Here is a 21,720-nt window from a genome sequence, read left to right as displayed (position 1 = left end):
GTTTCTGGTGGTGTTTCCTGGTCCTTTCTAGTCTTCGTTGCTTTTGGTCTTTTAATTTTTTTTCTTTTCTCCCCTCTGAGAGTTCCCCTTAACATTTCTTGCAGGGCTGGTTTAGTGGTCATGAACTCCTTTAGTTTTTGTTTGGGAAAATTTTAATCTCTCCTATTTTGAATAACAGCCTTGCTGGATAAAGAATTCTTGACTGAATATTTTTCCAATTCAACACCTTTAATATATCTTGCCACTCCCTTTCTGGCCTGCCAAGTGTCTGTGAGTATGTCTGCTCTGAACCTGATCTGTCTTCCCTTGTAGTTTAAGGACTTTTTTTCCCCTTGCTGCTTTCATGATTCTTTCCTTGACTGAGTATTTTGTGAATTTGACTATGATATGCCTTGTTGGTGGTTGGGTTTTGTTGAATCTAATGGGAGTTGTCTGTGCTTCCTGGATTTTGATGTCTGTGTCTTTCCCCAGGTTAGGAAAGTTTTCTGCTATGATTTGCTCACATAAACCTTCTACCCCTTTTTCTCTCTTTTCATCTTCTGGGACCCCTATGATTTGGATGTTATTCCTTTTTTAATGAGTCACCGAGTTCTCCAATTCTTATATTGTGCTCTTTTGCCTCTTTTTTCTGCTTCATTATTCTCCATAATTTTGTCCTCTATGTCACTGATTGACTGCCCTGCTTCATTGATCAAGCCACCATGCCATTATAGTATTTTTAATTTTATCCTGAGTAGATTTTACTTCTCATATATCCACAGAGAGGGATTCTATGCTTTTTTTCAACCCCAGCTAGTATTCTTATTATCATGATTCTAAATTCTGGTTCAGACACCTTGCATGTATCTGTTTTGATTAAGTCCCTGGCTTTGGTTTCTTCCTGTTGTTTCTTTTGGGGTGAATTCCAAATTTTCATCATTTTGAAGGAAGATAAAGAATTTTTAAAAAATGAAAGTTAAAAACAAAACACACAAAAAATCAAATAAAGGATACTAGCTCCTAGGTGTGTTTTGGTCTGGTTGTTGAAGGAAGCTTGATAGAGTAGAGAAAAAAGGGAAAGAAAAGAAAAGGGGGGAAAAGAGGAAAAAAAGGCAAAGGTTTGAAAATTTTTAAAAATGAATACAATAAAAACAATAAAATGTAATTATGAAACTAAAATAGAATTTAAAACATTTACAAAAAAGTTTAAAAATATAAAGTAGGAAAAATTATGTCTTTTTTAAATAAAAACAGACGATGAAAATAAAATTTTTCTCTTTATGTATTCAAGAATAAGAAAAGGAAAAGAAAAAAAATTGGATAGATGGGCCAGTGAACAGACTGAAATACCATTGAAATTACATCGATTTCTCCTAGAAGTCAAACTGTGAAGCACTTTATAGTCCCTAAACTAAGCAGGTGCAGAGACTCGTGTTCTTGAAGAGCTCGGTTGGCCCAATTGGGTGGGGCTGAGTGTAACAGCTTCATTCTCCCCACTAGATGGCGCTGCTTAGCTGATTTTTGTGGCTGACGTAGGCGTGTGCGTGCGCGCACCCCCGCGCATGCCCGGGAGGGGCGAAAATGGTGTCACTCAGATTTCCAGTCTCTAGTATCAGAAGTCTGTGCTTTTGCCTCCTGGCAATTAAGTACTCCTTTGTTTCCTGCATCTGTCCGCTGCCCGCTTTTACGTTGTCCGTGACCAAGCCATCAGGCTGCCAGGCGGTACTTCCCTCCTGAGTTTTATCTCAGATGCAGCTTTTTCCCGACCCCTCACTTCTGAGGGACTGTGGCTTTGACCCGCTCAAACCTTCTGGGGGAGCGTCTCACCGAGCAGTGGCCAGTGCCGGCCACACCCAAGAACATTCGTGGGACCGTGCCACTGCCAATGCCCAGAGACTGTGGCCTGGTGCCAGGCCGCCCCAGAGAAAGTTCCCGTGCTTGTGCAGCAGCAACGTTTCAGGGACTATGGGAATTTACAACACACACCTGGCACCAGGCTTCATTCACCCTTAACGGCCTTGTTGCAGCACCAGCAAATGTGGCTGTTCTCCCGGGTCTGCAGGCACCTTTGCCTGTGGGGAGTGCTTCCAGCAGGGGAAACGTCTCCCATGTGGCCTGAGGACCCTCCCTGGATCTCACTCTGCTCCTGGGGATTCACCCTTCCCACCAGAACACCGCCAGGTAACGAGCTGATGAGTTTCACTCTGCTCCCCTGTTTATACCATCTTAATGGAATTTAAGCCCTCTCTTTTCTCCTTTTTTGCTTCAGTCCCTTGCAGTCCCTTTCTCCTTTCTCTCTTTTTTTCTTTTTCAGTCCACTCTTTCTCTTTCCGTCCACCTGCTTTTTAGGGGGGGAGTGTTTTTCCTGTACTCCCTCCCTGTCTCTGTCCTCTCTCCACAACAATAGCTCCCTACCCTCTGCGGCTTCTCTCTCCCCCAGTTAACCTCTCCACACCACGTACCTGTTGAATTCAAGTTGTGTTAATCCTCACATCAGTTTTGTAGGTGTGCAAGATGGTTTGGTGTGGATCTAGTTGCATTTCGGGGAGGAGAGATGCAAAAACAAGTTCCACACTGCTCCGCCATCTTGGCCCACTTGTGTTGCACTTTCATACTTGGTTAAGATTTAAACTATCATTTTATTTTTTTTCAACGTTTATTTATTTTTGGGACAGAGAGAGACAGAGCATGAATGGGGGAGGGGCAGAGAGAGAGGGAGACACAGAATCAGAAACAGGCTCCAGGCTCCGAGCCAATCAGCCCAGAGCCCGACGCGGGGCTCGAACTCACGGACCGCGAGATCGTGACCTGGCTGAAGTCGGACGCTTAACCGACTGCGCCACCCAGGCGCCCCTAAACTATCATTTTAAAAATTAATACAGGGATGCCATGCTGGCTCAGTCAGTGGAGCATGTGACTCTTGATATCAGGGTTGTGAGTTCGAGCCCCATATTGGGTGTATAAATTACTTAAAATAAATGAAGAAAATGTTTAAAAAATTTTTAATGTATTTTATTTATTTTTTTTAATTTTTTTTTCAACGTTTTTATTTATTTTTGGGACAGAGAGAGACAGAGCATGAACGGGGGAGGGGCAGAGAGAGAGGGAGACGCAGAATCGGAAACAGGCTCCAGGCTCCGAGCCATCAGCCCAGAGCCTGACGCGGGGCTCGAACTCACGGACCGTGAGATCCTGACCTGGCTGAAGTCGGACGCCCAACCGACTGCGCCACCCAGGCGCCCCTATTTTATTTATTTTTAATTTATCTACTAATATACATCTGAGTTAGCATATAGTACAGCAATGATTTCAGGAGTAGATTCCTTAATGCCCCTTACCCACTTAGCCCATTCCCCCTCCCGCAACCCCTCCAGTAACCCTGTTTGTTCTCTATATTTAAGACTCTCTTATGTTTTGTCCCCCTCCCTGTTTTTATATTATTTTCGCGTCGCTTCCCTTATGTTCACCTGTTTTGTATCTTAAACTCCTCATGTGAGTGAAATCATATATTAGTCTTTCTCTGACTAATTTAGTTTAGCATAATACCCTCTAGTTCCATCCACGTAGTTGCAAATGGCAAGATTTCATCCTTTTTGATTGCCGAGTAATACTCCATTGTATATATATACTACATCTTCTTTATTCACTCATCTGTCGATGGATATATGGGTTCTTTCCATACTTTGGCTATTGTTGATAATGCTGCTATAAACATGGGGGTGTATGTGCCCCTTTGAAAAGCACACTTGTATCCTGTGGATAAATATCTAGAAGTGCAATTGCTGGGTTGTAGGATAGTTCTATTTTTAATTTTTTGAGGAACCTCCATACTGTTTTGCAGAGTGGCTGCACCTGTTTGCATTCTCACCAGCAGTGCAAATGAGATCCTTTTTCTCCGCATCCTCACCAACATCTGTTGTTGCCTGAGTTGTTAATGTTAGCCATTCTTACAGGTGTAAGGTGGTATCTCATTGTGGTTTTGATTTGTATTTCCTGGATGATGAGTGATGTTGAGCATTTTTCATGTGTCTGTTGACTATCTGGATGTCTTCTTTGGAGAAGTGTCTATTCATGTCTTTTGCCCATTTCTTCACTGGATTATTTGTTTTTTGGGTGTTGAGTTTGATAAGTTCTTTATAGATTTTGGAGATTAACCCTTTATCTGTCATTTGCAAGTATCTTCTCCCACTCTGTCTGTTGCCCTTTAGTTGTGCTGATTGTTTTCTTTGCTGTGCAGAAAATTTTATCTTGATGAGGTCCCAATAGTTGATTTTTGCTTTTGTTTCCCTTGCCTCCAGAGATGTGTTGAGTAAGAAATTGCTGTGGCCAAGATCAAAGAGGTTGTTGCCTGTTTTCTCCTCTAGGATTTTGATGGCTTCCTGTCTTATGTTTAGGTCTTTCATTGATTTTGAGGTGTGTGTGTGTGTGTGTATGTGTGTGTATGGTATAAGAAAACGGTCCGTGTTCATTTTTCTGCATGTCACTGTCCAGTTTTCCCAGCACCATTTGCTGAAGAGACTGTCTTTATTCTATTGGATATTCTTTCCTGCTTTGTCAAAGATGAGTTGGCCATCCAATTGTGGGTCCAATTCTGGGTTCTCTATTCTGTTCTGTTGATGTGTCTTTTTTTGTGCCTGTACCATACTGTCTTGATGATCATAGCTTTGTACTACAGCTTGAAGTTCCGGATTGTGATGCCTCCTGCTTTGGTTTTCTTTTTCAAGATTACTTTGGCTGTTTGGGGTCTTTTGTAATTCCATACAAATTTTAGGATTGTTCCTTTTAGCTCTGTGAAGAATGCTGGTGTTATTTTGATAGGGATTGCTAAAAAATTGTTTTAATTAATCCGGGGCTCAGATGCCACCAATTATAAAAGAGACCATTATTTTATAGGAAACTCAGAAAGAAAATTGCTGTGATGAGGTGTCTTCATGATAGTTTTACTGATGCAGAAATCAGCTACAGTCTAACGTTACTTTCAGATTGCTTACTTTTTTAAGGACTTGACAATTTCTCCCTTTGTCGTGTGTCTCACATGGAGCAAAGGACTGAGTCAAAACTCAGCCACAAGTGCAAGATGCTATTTGGTATATGATGCAGCCCAATTTCTGAGTTGTTAGACTATGTGTGTGTCCTAAGATCATTGCAATGTATGTCAACCCCTGGAAAGACTGGGGCCCCTGGTCAGTCAAATGTATTGCACCATTGAATTACCTAGAAGTCCCTGTTCATAGTAGAGGCTTAGCCTTACATAATGGGTGAATGGACATATGCATGTGTTGCAGAGAATCCAAACCACCGGACCTCATGAGAAATGTAGAGAAATTACCTTTTGCCCCAGCAGGGAACAGCCAGGGTTGTTGTTCCTGATGAGCACAAAGAAGCTAACCATGTGGAGGAACATGTTTCCTTAAGTGCAGTGGTGTTTATCAACCAAACTTTGGGTTATCAAATAGCCCCTTATAAACTACCAAGATGGAAGAAAGGGGGAAGGTGACAGAGATGCACGCCAGCATCCAGATGGTTTGGTTGGCTGTGGTGTCAGGGGAGTGTCAGGTGGCATGAATACATTATTCTTGCCTCTTGTGCCCATAGTGGGGCTCGCCATGGAGCCACTAGCCCAGGCCATGAGACCCAAAGACACAACATCAATGAAGCAGAGCATGAACACATAATGTATTTTTATATAATAAGGAAAGAACCATTTTCCCTGTCGAAGGAGGGAACCAAAGTATTTCACCCTAAAACAAGCCACTTTGGCATATTGATTTTTTTTTAATTCTTTTAACGTTTTCTTTATTTTTGAGGGAAGAGACACAGTGTGAGTGGGGGAGGGGCAGAGAGAGAGGGAGACACAGAATCCGAAGCAGGTTGTCAGCACAGAGCCTGAAGCGGGGCTCAGACCCATGAACCATGAGATCATGACATGAGCTGAAGTCTGACACTTAACTGACCAAGCCACCCAGGCGCCCTGGTATATTGATTATTTTTAATTCAAAGCACTTAAGAAACAATGGGCACGAGGACACTGACTCTTCTGTTAATTCCCTGAAAGAAGGTAAAACTCCCACGCAGAAGGTGCCCTCTCTGGACCAGGAAGAAAGAAGACATTCTCATCGACCCAGAGAAGGCACCAGAACACCTACCCACAAGACTTCACTACATTAGTCTCCTCCCATGTTTCCTTTCTCACAAATGCCAGCCCTGGAACCCTAAAACTGCTCCTTTTTCTCTCATCATTTCACTGCAGCATTTTCATTCTTTGTTGATGCTATAGAAGCTGGAATTTGAGCTGCCATTTTGAGTTACTTCTGGTTTAGATTTCCTCTGGCGATGTGCTCTGAATGCCATAATAAATTTACCTGTCTCCCTCTCCCCCTCTCCCCACCCCCCACCCTGTCTGTCTCCCTCTCCCTCTCCCTCCCTCTCCCTTCCTCCCTCAGATCTGTTCCATGGATCTCATCTGAGAACACAGGAGGGGAATAGAGGGAGCATCATTTTTCTTTCCCTACACCTGCTGAGTGCAGACGTACACACCAGAAGTCTTCCCCACCCCGTCACCCTTTCTGTACATCCTCGGACACACGCAGCCCACCTCCATGAGCCCTGACCGAAGATTGGACGGCAGCTTTGGTTGCTCTGCAATGTTTTGATGCACTGTGTTATCCTGCAAAGAAATTACACATAATTTATAATGTAAATGCAGTGAAAGGTGATGGAGTATGCTTTTAAATGTCAGAAATTCTCCCTGCCTTTCCTTTTCAATTACAGGAACTACACCTACTGTCATTCACAGTTTTAATTCACCTTGAGAGGAAGAAAATTTTCCACGTTGCTGAACCCTGGTTTCTCACACTGACAGTGACCCTCTCTGAGAGGACTCCAGAACTCCCTTACTCCAGGTCAAAGAGAGGGTGTTCTTTTGGCTTTTAAAATTGTGGTAAGAATAGATATCACATACAATTTATCATTTTAGCCGTTTGTAAGCATTCAGTTCAGTGTCATTAAGTAAATTCACATCCTTCTTGTATTAACTCTTTTAAACAACTGTTACGGTTAAAGCAGCCCTTAGAGTCACAATTTGCCCAATGAGTGTCCTCTCTTCATTTGGAAGTTCCACATATGGGGATTCAATAAAGAAACCAAAGTATTTATTGAACTATAGACACTTAAAAAAGCCCCCCCAAACATCAGGTGCCTGAATGGTGCACTCACCTCCCCCTTTTTCCTTCCTGAAAACAGGAGATACCACCCTTTCTATGGAAGATGTCCTCCCTATGCCAGAAGGAGAGTGACATTCTTGTCAAGGACAGGAAGCTGAGGATAAACAAAATTCTGTACAGATTTTGTTATAAGTAATTATTATCTTCTTATAGTCTCTGCACAGTTCAGTTACTTTCCCCCAACCCCACTCTGTTCCACCCAATATAAATGCATTTAGGTTTTGCCACTTCTTTGGGTCTTTGTTTCCTTAGGAGGGCTCCCATGTCATGTAAAAGTTATAGGAAATAAATGTGTACATTTATCTCTTAATCTGTCTTGTGTCCATATAGTTCTCAGACCCAGCTATAACCTTAAGAGGATTGAGGAACGGTTTTTCTGCAATGACATCTTCTTTAAGAGGGTTGAGGTACGGTTTTTCTGCAATGACATCTTCTTTTTTGGCATCTTGGAATTCTACCTCCTTCATTGGCTTGATTCTTCCATCTGCTGGCGTGGTCTCAGCGACCATCTTAAGAAAGTCTATGAATATTTGCAGTGTCTTTCGAAATACAACATACTCTTACCATAAGATCCGACAATAAATCAGTATTTATTGACGCAAATGAGTAAAAAACTTATGTGCACACAGAAAGCTGAACGCTGATGCTTACCACAACTTTATTCATAACTGCCAGACCTTGGTTGGAGGCAACCAAGATGTCCTTCAGGAGGAACCAACACTGCTCTGGTGCAGGATGTTGATAGGATGGGGGGCGGGGCAGGGTTCTGAGTGCCTCTATGTCTGTGTGTGTGTGTGAGTGTGTGTGTGTATGCTTGCGGTGGGCAGGGAGCAGTAAAGGCAGAGCAGAGGGCATATGGGAAATCCCTGTACTCCACTCAGTTTTGCTGTAAACCCCAAACTCTTAAAACACACACACACACACACACACACAGCCCTATTTTTTTTAAAGAATATATTCTTCTGTGACTAACTTGTCTTTTCAACACGCATCCTTCCAACATCTTCACCTGACATCTGCTCTTTACTTCACTGCAGTCTTAAATCATCCCCCAGATTGCTCCAAAAACTACTCTCTCTTGCTGTGGACACCGATGAGTTCTGTGGTGAACATCTAATGCCCACTTTCTATCTTCCATCTTCCTGTACATTCTGGCACCCGTGGGCGAGGAAAATGTCTCCTCTGCCCTCTTGGACTTTGGCTGGACCTGAGATAGAAACTGACTTAAGACAGATTAACAGGAGAACACATTTTGTTGAGTGTTTACAGGTACACAGGAGCCTTCACAAAGGAATGAAGACCTCAAGAAGTGACCAGAGCAGGAAAGAATCAATAAATTTGTGAGGAGATGACAAGACAAGGGATTTGGGTTGGAGTAGTTCATGGTGAAGAAGTAACTAGGAAGATAGAGGTTAGTTTAGTAAAGTTTGTTGGTGTGGATTGCTTGGCCCCCCTGTTGCTGCTCCCATCTCCCATCTCTGGTGACTAAAATGTCTTCTTGTGGTATATGGAGGGCCCCTGATCAGAGCATTCTTCTTGCATCTGCTGTGTCTTAAGGGTCATGAATGTGAAATAATCAATGTGCCAGGGGCACTTGGGTGGCTTAGTTGGTTGAGCATCTGACTCTTTTTTTGTTTAATATAATTTAAACAAATTGGTTTCCATACAACACCCAGTGCTTATCCCAACAGGTACCTTCCTCAATGCCCATCACCCACTTTCCCCTCTCCCCCACCCTCATCAACCCTCAGTTTGTTCTCTGCATTTAAGAGTCTCCTATGGTTTGCCTCCCTCTCTCTCTGTTTGTAACTTTTTTTCCCTTCTTCCCTTCCCCCATGGTCTTCTGTTCAGTTTCTCAAGGTCCACATATGAGTGAAAACATATGGTATCTGTCTTTCTCTGACTGACTTATTTCACTTTGCATAATACCCTCCAGTTCCATACACATTGCTGCAAATGGCATGATTGCACTCTTTCTCATTGCCAAGCAGTATTCCATTGTATGTATAAACCACATCTTCTTTATCCATTCATCAGTTGATGGACATTTAGGCTCTTTCCATAATTTGGCTATTGTTGAAAGCACTGCTGTAAACATTGGGGTACATATGCCCCTATGCATCAGCATTCTTATATCCCTTGGGTAAACTCCTAGTAGTGCTATTGTTGTGTCATAGGGTAGTTCTATTTTTAATTTTTTGAGGAACCTCCACACTGTTTTCCAGAGCGGCTGCACCAGTTTGCATTCCCACCAACAGTGCAAGAGGGTTCCCATTTCTCCACATCCTCGCGAGCATCTATAGTCTCCTGATTTGTTTCTTTTAGCCACTCTGACTGGTGTGAGGTGGTATCTCAGTGTGGCTTTAATTTGTATTCCCCTGATGATGAGTGACATTGAGCATCGTTTCATGTGTCTGTTGGCCATCTGGTTGTCTTCTTTGGAAAAGTGTCTGTTCATGTCTGTTGCCCATTTATTCACTGGATTATTTGTTTTTTGGGTGTGGAGTTTGGTGAGTTCTTTATAGATTTTCGATATTAGCCCTTTATCCAATATGTCATTTGCAAATATCTTTTCCCATTCCATTGGTTGCCTTTTAGTTTTATTGATTGTTTCCTTTGCAGTGCAGAAGCTTTTTATCCTGATGAGGTCCCAATAGTTCATTTTTGCTTTTAATTCCCTTGCCTTTGGAGATGTGTCAAGTAAGAAATTGCTGCAGCCGAGGTCAAAGAAGTTTCTTATCCTGCTTTCTCCTCTAGGGTTTTGATGGTTTCCTGTCTCACATTCAGGTCTTTCATCTATTTTCAATTTATTTTTGTGTATGGTGTAAGCAAGTGGTCTAGTTTCATTCTGCATGTTGCTGTCCAGTTCTCCCAGCACCATTTATTAAAGAGACTGTTTTTTTTTCCATTGGATACTCTTTCCTGCTTTGTCAAAGATTAGTTGGCCATACATTGGTGGGTCCAATTCTGGGTTCTCTATTCCATTCCATTGGTCTATATGTCTGTTTTTGTGCCAATACCATACTGTCTTGATGATTACAGTTTTGTAGTAGAGGCTAAAGTCTGGGATTGTGATGATTCCTGCTTTGGTTTGCTTCTTCAATATTACTTTGGCTATTCATGGTCTTTTGTGGTACCATACACATTTTAGGATTGTTTGTTACAGCTTTGAGAAGAATGCCAGTGTAATTTTGATTGGGATTGCATTGAATGTGTAGATTGCTTTGGGTAGTATTGACATTTTAACAATGTTTATTCTTCCAATCCATGAGCATGGAATGTTTTTCCATTTCTTTGTGTCTTCTTCAATTTCCTTCATAAGCTTTCTATAGTTTTCAGCATACGGATCTTTTACATCTTTGGTTAGGTTTATTCCTAGGTATTTTATGGTTCTTGGTGCAACTGTAAATGGGATCAGTTCTTGATTTCTCTTTCTGTTGCTTCATTATTGGTGTATAAAAATGCAACTGATTTCTGTACGTCGATTTTGTACCCTGGAACTTTGTTAAATTCATGTATCAATTGTAGCAGTCTTTTGGTGGAGTCTGTTGGGTTTTCCATGTAGAGTATCATGTCGCCTGGGAAAAGTGAAAGTTTGACTTCTTCTTTGCCCATTTTGATGCCTTTTATTACATTTTGTTGTCCCATTGCTGATGCTAGGACTTCCAACACTATGTTAAACAGCAGTGGTGGGAGTGGACATCCCTGTTGTGTTCCTGATCTCAGGGGGAAAGCTCTCAGTTTTTCCCCATTGAGGATGATATTAGCTGTGGGCTTTTCATAAATGGATTTTATGATATTTAACTATGTTCCTTCTAAGATGATGTTTAAGTATCTTCCTTCCCGACTTTCTTGACGGTTTTTATTAAGAAAGGATGCTGTATTTTGTCAAATGCTTTTTCTGCATCTGTTGACAGGATACTATGGTTCTTATCCTTTCTTTTATTAATGTGATGTATCACATTGATTTGCAAATATTGAACCAGCCCTGAAGCCCAGGAATGAATCCCACTTGATTATGATGAATAATTCTTTTTATATGCTGTTAAATTCAATTTGCTAGTATCTTGTTGAGAATTTTTTCATCCATGTTCATCAGGGATATTGACCTGTAGTTCTTTTTTTGCTGGGTCTCTGTCTGGTTGGGAATCAAAGTAATGCTGGCTTCATAGAATGAGTCCGGAAGTTTTCCTTCCATTTCTATTTTTTGGAACAGCTTGAGAAGGATAGGTATTAACTCTGCTTTAAATGTCTGGTAGAATTCCCCAGGGAAGCCATCTGGTCCAGGACTCTTATTTGTTGGGAGATTTTTGATAACTGATTCAATTTCTTCACTAGTTTTGGGTCTTGCAAATTTTCTATTTCTTCTTGTTTGAGTTTTGGTAGTGTGTGAGTGTTTAAGAATTTGTCCATTTATTCCAGATTGTCCAATTTGTTGGCATATAATTTTTCATAGTATTCCCTGATATTTGCTTGTATTTCTGAGGGATTGGTTGTAATGAATCCATTTTCATTCATGATTTTATCTATTTGGGTCCTCTCTTTTCTTTTCGAGAAGCCTGGCTAGAGGTTTATCCATTTTGCTTATTTTTTAAAAACAACAACTCTTAGTTTCATTGATCTGTTCCACTGTTTGTTTGTTTTTTGGATTCTATATTGTTTATTTCTGCTCTGATCTTTATTATTTCTCTTCTTCTGCTGGGTTTGGGGTGTCTTTGCTGTTCTGCTTCTTTTTCCTTTGCTGTTCTGCTTCTATTTCCTAATCTTCTGTTTGAGTTTGTATTTGGTATTTTTCTTGTTTCTTGAGATAGGCCTGGATTGCAATATATTTTCCTCCTAGGACTGCCTTCACTGTATCCCAAAGGGTTTGGATTGTTGTGTTTTCATTTTCATTTGTTTCCATATATTTTTTAATTTCTTTTTTAATTGTCTGGTTGACTCATTCATTCTTTAGTAGGATGTTCTTTATTTTTTTTTTAATTTTTTTTTCAACGTTTATTTATTTTTGGGACAGAGAGAGACAGAGCATGAACGGGGGAGGGGCAGAGAGAGAGGGAGACACAGAATCGGAAACAGGCTCCAGGCTCTGAGCCATCAGCCCAGAGCCTGACGCGGGGCTCGAACTCACAGACCGCGAGATCGTGACCTGGCCGAAGTCAAATGCTTAACCGACTGCGCCACCCAGGAGCCCCTAGTAGGATGTTCTTTAACCTCCATGCATTTGGAGGTTTTCCAAACTTTTTCCTGTGGTTGATTTTAAGTTTCATAGCATTGTGATCTGAAAGTGTACATGGTATGATCTCAACTCTCTTATATTTATTGAGGGCTGTTTTGTGACCAAGTATGTGATCTATTTTAGAGAATTTTCCATGTGCACTCGAGAAGAAAGTATATTCTGCTGCTTTAGGGTGAAAAGTTCTAAATAAATCTGTCAAGTCCATCTGGTCCAATGTATCATTCAGGGCCATTGTTTCTTTACTGATTCTGTGTCTAGATGATCTGTCCATTGTTGTAAGTAGAGTATTAAAGTCCCCTGCAATTACCACATTCTTACCAATAAGATTGCTTATGTTTGTGATTGTTTTATATATTTGGGTGCTTTCAAATTCGGTGCATAGACATTTATAATTGTTAGCTCTTCCTGATGGATCGACCCCGTAATTATTATATAATGCCCTTCTTCATCTCTTGTTACAACCTTTAATTTAAAGTCTAGTTTATCTGATATAAGTGTGGCTACTCCAGCTTTCTTTTGACTTCCAGTAGCATGATAGATAGTTCTCCATCCCGTCACTGTCAATCTGAAGGTGTCCTCGGGTGTAAAATGGTTCTCTTGTAGACACCAAATAGATTGGTCTTGTTTTGTTTTTATATCCATTCTGATACCCTATGTCTTTTGATTGGAGCATTTAGTCCATTTACATTCAGTGTTATTATTGAAAAATATGGGTTTAGAGTCATTGTGTTATCTTAGATGTCATGCTTATAGTGGTGTCTCTGGTATTTGTGGTCCTTGCAACATTTCATTCACAGAATCCCCCTTAGGATCTCTTGTAGGGCTGGTTTAGTGGTGATGAATTCCTTCAGTTTTTGTTTGTTTGGAAAAACCTTTATTTCTCCTTCTGTGAATGACAGGCTTGATACATAAAGGATTCTTGGCTGCATATTTTTTCTGTTCATCACATTGAAGATTTTCTGCCATTCCTTCTGGCCTGCCAAGTTTCAGTAGATAGGTCTGCTACTACCCTTATGTGTCTGCCTTTGTATATTAAGGCCCATTTATCCCTAGAAGCTGTCAGAGTTCTCTCTTTATCCTTGTATTTTGCCAGTTTCACCATGACATGTCGTGCAGAAGATCGATTCAAGTTGTCTGAAGGGAGTTCTCTGTGTTTCTTGGATTTCAGTGTCTGTTTCCTTCCCCAGGTTGAGGAAGTTTTCAGCTATGATTTGTTCAAGTACACGTTCAGCCCCTTTCTCTCTCTTCTTCTTCTTCTACTTCTAGAACTCCTACAATACGGATATTGTTCTGTTTCATTGAATCACCTAATTCTCTAATTCTCCTCTCATGATCCAGAATGTTTTTGTCTCTCTTTTTCTCAGCTTCCTCATTTTCCATAATTTTATCTTCTAATTCACCTATTCTCCCCCCTGCCTCTTCAATCTGTGCTGTGGCTGCCTCCATTTTATTTTGCACCTCATTTATAGGATTTTAAAATTCATCATTACTATTTTTAGTTCCTTGATCTCTGCAGCAATAGACTCTCTGCTATCTTCTATGCTTTTTTCAAGTCCAGTGATTAATCTTATGACTATTATTCTAAATTCTTGTTCAGTTAGGGGCACCTGGGTGGCTCAGTCGGTTGGGTGTCCAACTTCGGCTCAGGTCATGATCTCACAGTCCGTGAGTTCGAGCCCCACATCGGGCTCTGTGCTGACAGCTCAGAGCCTGAGCCTGCTTCGGATTCTGTGTCTCCCTCTCTCTGACCCCCCCCCCATTCATGCTCTGTCTCTATCTCAGAAATAAACATTAAAGTCTTGTTCAGTTATATTGCTTATATCTGTTTTGATCAATTCTTTAGCTGTCATTTCTTCCTGGAATTTCTTTTAAGGAGAATTCTTCTGTTTCATCATTTTGGCTAGTTTTCTGTCCCTTATGTGTTTTAAAAGCTTGTTATGTGTCCTGCACCTGCGAACACTGCTATATGAAAGAGGGGCCATACACTGTCCAGGGCCTGGCCCTTCGGGAGGTGTTTTTTGGACAGTGTTACTTGCTCTCTGTTGTTGTGATTTTGGTTATTTTATTTCCCTACTCATAGTGATGTTTTGGACCCTCCACCAGGTGTGCTTTCCTTTGTTCCTGAAGTAGCCTGGGAAAGGAAAACAAACAAACAGAAAACAAAAACATGCAAACACACAAACAAATAAAAAAAGAAAAAAGAAACAAACTAAAAGCAAAAAACCAGAAACATCAGCTACAAGTAAAGAACCAGGTAGAAGCAGTGCTGATGAAGCTGGCGTATGCTGAGCATACAAAGAGAGAAATGACAGGGGCGGGGGGGGGGGGGGGAGAAAAAATAAATATTGACCAGGCAGAGAGACTAAATGACTTATTCCAGAGAGAGAGAAAGGAAAATAAAGAAGGAGGCAGGGAAAAAGAAAATAAGATAAAGTTGCCCAGACAGAGAAACTTATATGGCTTGATTATTCCGGAAAGAGAGAAAGGAATGTGAAGGAGGAGGTGTAGAACATGTATGAAGAGAATGGATTAAATATGTCTGTTTAAACAAACCAATAAACAGAGTAACCAGCCTTGAGTTGAAAAGAGATAAGAAGGAGAAATGGGGGGAGAATATATCTACATAGCAAGAATTGTCCTAGAATTAATCCAGGCAATGCGGCAGCACTGGTCAAGCGGAGGGGTCTGCCTGGTTCCACAGAGTCTATTCTGCTCCAGTAGATACACATTTACCCGGTGTGGAGGGGTGTGGTTTTGTGTATGTGGGTCCCGACTCCACTGTGGGCCCTGCGGACCCATCCCTGAGGTCCTGCCTTGGTGGTGGTGGGGACAAAAATGGCGACCCCCCAGTCTCTCCTCCACGGACCGGTGTCCCAAATCACTCTGTCTGAGCCCTCCTCACTGTGCCACAGGCACAGATGAGGAGGTCTGTCTCACTCCACCGACTCCCATGCCCCGGTGCTTGGCCGGGATTAAAACTCCGTGCACCCTGGTACCAGGGAAGTGCAGTTCCACACGCCCAATATGTGGTCCAGCTGGTTTTGTCCTATCTTGCAGCACTCCAGGAAGGGGAGCGCTTTGCCTGCAGATTGAGCCCCTGACCTAGCCACCAAGCCCAGGGCTGGCTCCCCTCCTTTCCAGGTGTGCGATCCGGCAAGCTGGCCCCGGTCCGGAGAAAGCCCTGCAGTTAGAGATTGGGTCTTTTTTCATCCCAGTCGGAGGTTTTCCTCTTGTCCAGACATAGTCCTGTGCTTCCCCAGCTGCTCTTTCTCTTTCCTTTGTCTCTCCGCAGAATGGGATCCCTCATTTTCTCTCTCCCAGTTCGCAGTCACGCACCTATGGCCCGTCAGGTTGTCTCGGTGTATCCCTGGTAGCTGAGTCGTCTCTTTTCCTCCCAGACTTTTGGGGTTCAAAGTCCTTTGGCTTCAACGCTTCTGTGTTTAAGAGACGTGGGAAGTTCGGATTCCCCTTCTTCTCGGCCATGTTCTGTGTCTTATACTGAGCATCTGACTCTTGATCTCAGCCTGCGTCTTGATCTCAGAGTCGTGGCTTCAGGCCCTGCACTGGGCTCTGTGCTGGGCATGAAGCCTACTGAAAAAAACACAAACCCACATACCAAAGAGGCATCTTTTTGGGGTGTCGTGTACTGGTTTCCTTCAGAGGAGTCCAGGTAAGTGGCCTACTTATCATTGTTCCACAAGACACTCTCATCTCTGGCTCCTGACAACCAGAACGTTCTCCCTTCATTCCTACTTTTCCTGACGGCCTCCACGGCACCGTTTGCTGGCACAGGCTCCACTGCCTGGGTGTTAAACTTTGAAGCGCACCCTTTGCACAACCCAGGGCCCTTCAGAGTCCGCCATTGTTAATGATTTTTTAAACCAACCTCTGTGTGACCTAGTCCACTTGTAAGACGTTAATTGTGAACTCTATAAACACTAGACTTCATCTCCATCCAGATTTGGATATACAACCACCTAGTTGGTTTTCTGAATCGGATGTCTCATAGTACATCATACTAAAAATGGTTTGGCCGTAAAATCTTGACCTTCTTCCTTCCTTGCGTTGGTTGTGCCCACAGACTTCCCACGTGAATGGATTTTATCATAATTTACCTACTGCCCCTGTTCCAAACTCTGGAAGCGTTTCCTTATCCTGTATCACGCCGCACAATAGACAGTCCGTTGTCCAGTCATGGCCATTTTCTCCCTTGATACGTGTATCCACACACTTTATTTCCATTTCCGTAACCACTCTCCCCACTGTTTGTTTAACCACGTGTTCCTTGAAGGACATCGTTGTTGATTCCAGTTCAGGGTTATGATGACCAGAGCTGCTAACAAGATTCATGACCAGGATTTTCTCAGAACATGTGTCATCGGGCCCAGGGAGGGGTCCTCCCGTCCACTCTTGGGTTTGATGCCTCACTTCCTAGAAGGACTTACAGGACTCTACAAAAGCTGACTTCCTGGAAGTCAAACTGGTACATAGCCCAGGGCCCCCCACCATAAAATCACATTGTTAGCCTTAACTACCCAAGGGCTTAGAGGTTTCCTCTCTAAGAGGAGTGAGATCAGACCTTTCTTTGGAATATGTAGGTTCTGAGTATTCTAGACCTGTTCAGTCAACCCTTCACTGTACAACGTGTTTTCATTTGTCTGGGACAGAAGCCCAGGTTGAGGTTCTGGGTTGTAAGTTATTTACAAGTTTGTCGTTTTTGTTTTCGTCGCGTGTTCAAAACTGCCACACTTTCCAGAGCAGGCGTGCCATTTTACATCACTAACCATGCATGAACGGCCCAGTTTCTCTATGAGCCCGCAAGCATTTGGATGCTGTTCCCCACCGTATCCTGATACCTGCTGGGATTTACTTGCGTTCCCAGGAAACAGCTCACAGCTTTTCATGTGCTTACTTGCCATCCAGCGGCGTCTCTCCCCCTCCGTGAAACGTTCTGCGTGTTTTGTCTTTCGCTTTTGGGTGTTTTTGTGTATTGGAGGTAACATTGTTGCATTTTGAGAGCTCTTTACACATTCCTCTTGGATGTTTGTCCTTTGTCCTTTGTGGTTTTGTCTCTTTGGCGGTGTTTTATGGGGGGTGGGGAAGGGCGGGGGAGCGCCTTTTCCCGGCAGCACAGTTGCATTCCAATTGTTCCTGCCCGGCCTTTCCGCGTTGCACCTTGCTCTCCGAGCTGCCCTGCCGGTCCCTGCGTGCACTTTCCAAGCACGCCAGACCGAGCAGCCCCGCCTGCTGCCGGAGCCAGTTCTGCCACATGGGTGTCGGCCTAGCGCACCCCCCTTCCCCCCCCTTCCCCCCCCCCCCCCCCCGCCGCTGTCGGTGTCCCAGGTGCAGGTGCAGGCATCCTGCCTGCGCTGCAGACCAGGGGCAGCGGGCGTGGGCGGTTGTGGGGGCGGAGCCTCAACCGGGACAGCGTAGTCAAAGGCCGGTGGGCGTTCTGGGTTCCTGGGGTGTCTTCTCCTGGCGGCCAACTTGCAGCCAAGATGTCCCCGACCCCTCGCCGCACCCAAGGTCCCTTGCTGCCCCTGCCGTGTGGTGCCCACCCCGTCATGCTGTCAACCTGGGGCCGCGATCACCAGGCCCCTGTGGCTCCCTCCGTGTCCAAGCTGCGGCTCCACAGCAGTGGTGTGTGCGGGCAAAGGTGTGTCCCGGGCTGCTCCTTATTCTGACACCAGAACCTCAGTCAGGTCCCGTCTAACCTGACCTGTGGCCCTGCTCTTCCAGGAGCAATTGCTGTGATGATGGGGACCCCAGGGGTTGGGAAATCTGGGTACAGTTCCGGAAAGGGAGCCTGAGAAAGGGCTACCACGTCCGGGGAAGGCAGCAGGCACCCAAAGCACCTGCTGGGGCCACAGACCACGGTGAGAAGTGATACAGGATACTCCCCAGGGCCCTGGCCTCAGAACGAGTCCACTCCAAGTCCTTAGCGCGGACCCACTGGAGGGTGAATCTGGTGCCAGCAGCCGTGGGAACCCCAGCTCCAGGAGACGGTATTGTTGATAAGTTGGCTCTTGGGAGCAGGTGGTCACTTGGCCCTGGGGGTGGCTGCTGCTGCTGCCCTCAACAGTTGAGTGTCCTTACTGGCCTGGAAGCAGTTACTTTGAAATTGGATACCACAGCTGGGTATTCATGAGCTGTGGGACCATGGCTCTATGTGGTTCCTTTGCTGGTTCTTTATTTAAGTAGGCTTCACGTCCACCTGACCCTCAGATCAAGACCTGAGTGTGAGGATCCAGTCGGTCGCTTAAGTAACTGAGCCCCCAGGCTCCCCCATGTGGTTCTTTTCTGGACTTGAGGCCATGACTCGGGAGGGATGGATTGGGGCCCTCCTCCTCTGCGGGCGGAGGTGGGCTTCTTGGACGCGTGCAGGTCAGCGGTTTGAGGAGCTGGTGCCCTCTGTGCTAGGTCTACCGCATGCTACCCCCTGGCCACGCGGGGGAAGCTGCGTACATGGAGTCTGCTCTCGGAGGCGCGCGGCCACTCAGCTGGAATTGGCACCAGAGCAGTGCTGGGAGCGGAACCTGCAGGGTCATCGGAGAGGGTGGCGGCAGCTCCGAGCGAGCGCTGGGTCGTCCCCGAGGTCACCGTGTGAGGGGGTGCTCTGTGCCTACCCACCGCCTGTGGCGTCCCCCTCCCACCACGCGTGTCACGGGTCCCACCTTTGCTTCGGCGCGGAGCTACCTTCGCCCTCGTGGTGCAGGGTCTTTGGCCCTGTGCCCAGATCCCGCCCCCGAGGCTCTTCCCCCCCACACCCCACCCTGGCCCCGAGCCTTGTGTCTGGCTTCCCGCCCCGAGCCCTGTGCGCCCTCGGTGGTGAGGGGAGCAGGTGCGGAGAGGGACTGGGGGTCGGACCCCAGAAGCTCTGACATGGTTCAGAGGGGAGGCCCGGGCAGCTCATACTGGCGTGGAGACTTAAAGGCCCTTGGGGATCCCCTGTCCACCTCGGGTTGTGGTGACCGCGGACAGTTGGGAGGCCCTGTCCTCTGCCGGACTGTCCCCCAGGTCAGGGGTGACGCCACTGAGCACATGGACACTGCGCTCTGCAGGGGGGGGGGGGGTTGCTTCCGAGCTCGGGCTCCCAGTTAAGCCTTCTGACCTCTGGGGTCTGATCTCGGCGGGGGTCCTCTCTGGGGACGGGCTTGGGGCCTTTCCGCCCCGGGGTGGGGCGGGGGGAGGGGGCTGCCAATGAAACTCCCGCGGCTGTTAGGGTGCAGCGCAGGGTGGAGTGAGTTGCAGGCCACGTTGATCGTGGACCCTTAGAACGTACTCCCACCCCGGGCTGCACCCCCTCTACTCCCGGCCCTGCTGGAGAGCTATGTCCGTGGCCGAGTCGTGTGTGGGCCTGCGCCCTGGGTATGTGCGTCCTGCGCCCGCGGTGGTAGCGCAGCAGGGTCCACTGGCCATGGGGACCCCTGGCGCACGTGTCCGGGCAGATGGGCGGGAGGCCGGAGTTCTCCACACCGTGTATGGTGCCGTCCTCTTTCCCCCGCAGGAACTCCCGGTCCGGCCGGCTTGTGACCGCCTGTGTCCCCTTCTCCCTCAGGGCATGGGGGGGTGAAGATGGGCGTAGACGGTGGCCCGGTGCCCGGATCTCCTCTGGCTCTCTGCGGCGTCTCTCCCTGCACTGCTGGCAGTTGATCACGGTGGCCTGGCCTCCCAAGGGAAGTGGTAACCCGCTGAATTTGAAGCACGAAGTCGATCTAACGATGAGAGACCAGGGAGGAGCCTGCCTCCGGGTGGGGCGCGGCGAGTGTAGCGTCGGGAGGCCCAGTCCCGGGGCCGCTGGGGCCTCCTGGCCAATGGGGCCTTCCCGGTGTCAGGTCGCTTGGGACGCAGAGCGCCTGGTTAGGGTCCACTTGAGGCTCAAGCCGGCGTGAGGCCGACCGCAGAAAACAGGTGCGGAAGTTGAAAAACACTCGGGAAGGGCACCGGAGAGGACCCGAAGCGCGGCGCAGGGAAGCGGGAGAGTGCACAGCCCGCCCGGCGCACCCCTCCCGCCCAGGGGCTCCGTGGTAGCCCAGGTGCGCCCCGCCCTGGTGGTGGCTGAACCACGGGCTGTCGTGCTGTTCCCCGAGGGGCGCCCGAGGCGATTGGTGCCATGTGGAACAGGGAAAACTCTAGAGCCGAGTTTTCGGCTGCTCTGGTTCCTGTGTTTTGGTGTTGGTGTGGCTGGCTGTGAAAAAGACTTTGCTGTGTGTAATTAATAAGGACCGATGAGAGCCAAGAAGGTTTAGCAGTAAAGGTCATCCTCGATTGGGTTAGGGTTAGATGTGCCATCTCAGTATGAATACATGCGGCAATCCCTACTTAATCCAGACGTCCCCTTCCTTGGGGACAGGTTTAATAAAGCTGTTCAAGGGGTGCCTGGGTGGCTCAGTTGGTTGGGAGTCCAAGTCCTGATTTTGGCTCAGGAGCCTGTTGGGGATTCGTTCCCTCCCCTACTCTCCATCTCTTAAACTTTTAAAAGAATAAAAATGATCTGTCCGAAAGTAAAAAGGGAAAGGGTAACGTACTGAGCGTGAACCACCCATGTTAACCCAGCGCTTGGGGCTAAGACCAACTCCTTTTGTGATTTCACTTCAAAAAGATGTACACCTCCGTGGACATAATCTTGTGGAGGGCATTTAAGTTCCAAGTGCATATTCAATTATGTTCAGAATTTGTTAAAAGTGGGTGTGCGCTGTGAGTCCATTCTTAACACACTGCCTAATTTATAGTTGTGATACCTCTGGCCTGGTGGTTCTTTATGATCTTGTGATGCGCTCACCCAAAAACCATTGGCGGCGGGGGAGGTTAGAATAGGATTTGTATGACTCAGTGTGACTCGTGGTATGGCTCACAGCATAGTGGCAGGGCTCTGAGGGGGGTCTTGGGTTTGGTGGGTTTCACTTGTCACTGGTAATTTCAGGGAGAAGATGGGGTATCTGCCCACCAGAAGTGGGCGTGTGGGTCTGTGGGTCGTCAAGGTGTTTGCTGGCAGAAAGGATGCTATCGACAGCTTTTATACAGGGGTAGCAACTTATAAAGTAAGCATTAAAGATTTTGTACCTAAGTATTACAATTGCAAGAAAGAAAGTATGCCTTATTGGTTGTTCTTGCCACTGTTGGAAACAAGCAAAACCGGCCTCAGAATTCGAATTGAAGGTTATAATCACACTGTGTGAACAATCCGGTGAAGACAAACAGGGGAAGAACTTGCTGCTGTGAAGGGGCTAAATTTAGGAACCAGTAACAGATCATAAGCTTCTAGTTTTGGAATCCTCTCCA

General features: G+C 45.8%; 1 protein-coding gene and 1 pseudogene across 1 annotated transcript in view; one reads left to right on the top strand and one right to left on the bottom strand.

Annotated features, from left to right (window-relative positions):
- Positions 1–21,720, top strand: part of LOC101092972 (zinc finger protein 211) — a 44,228-nt gene that overhangs the window by 19,399 nt on the left and 3,109 nt on the right. The window lies entirely within an intron of this gene.
- Positions 5,305–5,644, bottom strand: FELCATV1R-PS24 (vomeronasal 1 receptor felCatV1R-ps24 pseudogene; annotated as a pseudogene).

The sequence above is a fragment of the Felis catus genome, chromosome E2, assembly GCF_018350175.1.
Source record: "Felis catus isolate Fca126 chromosome E2, F.catus_Fca126_mat1.0, whole genome shotgun sequence".
Taxonomy (NCBI): Eukaryota; Metazoa; Chordata; class Mammalia; order Carnivora; family Felidae; genus Felis; species Felis catus.
Note: the sequence above shows the minus strand (reverse complement) of the source record. Positions and strands in the feature narration are given on the sequence as shown.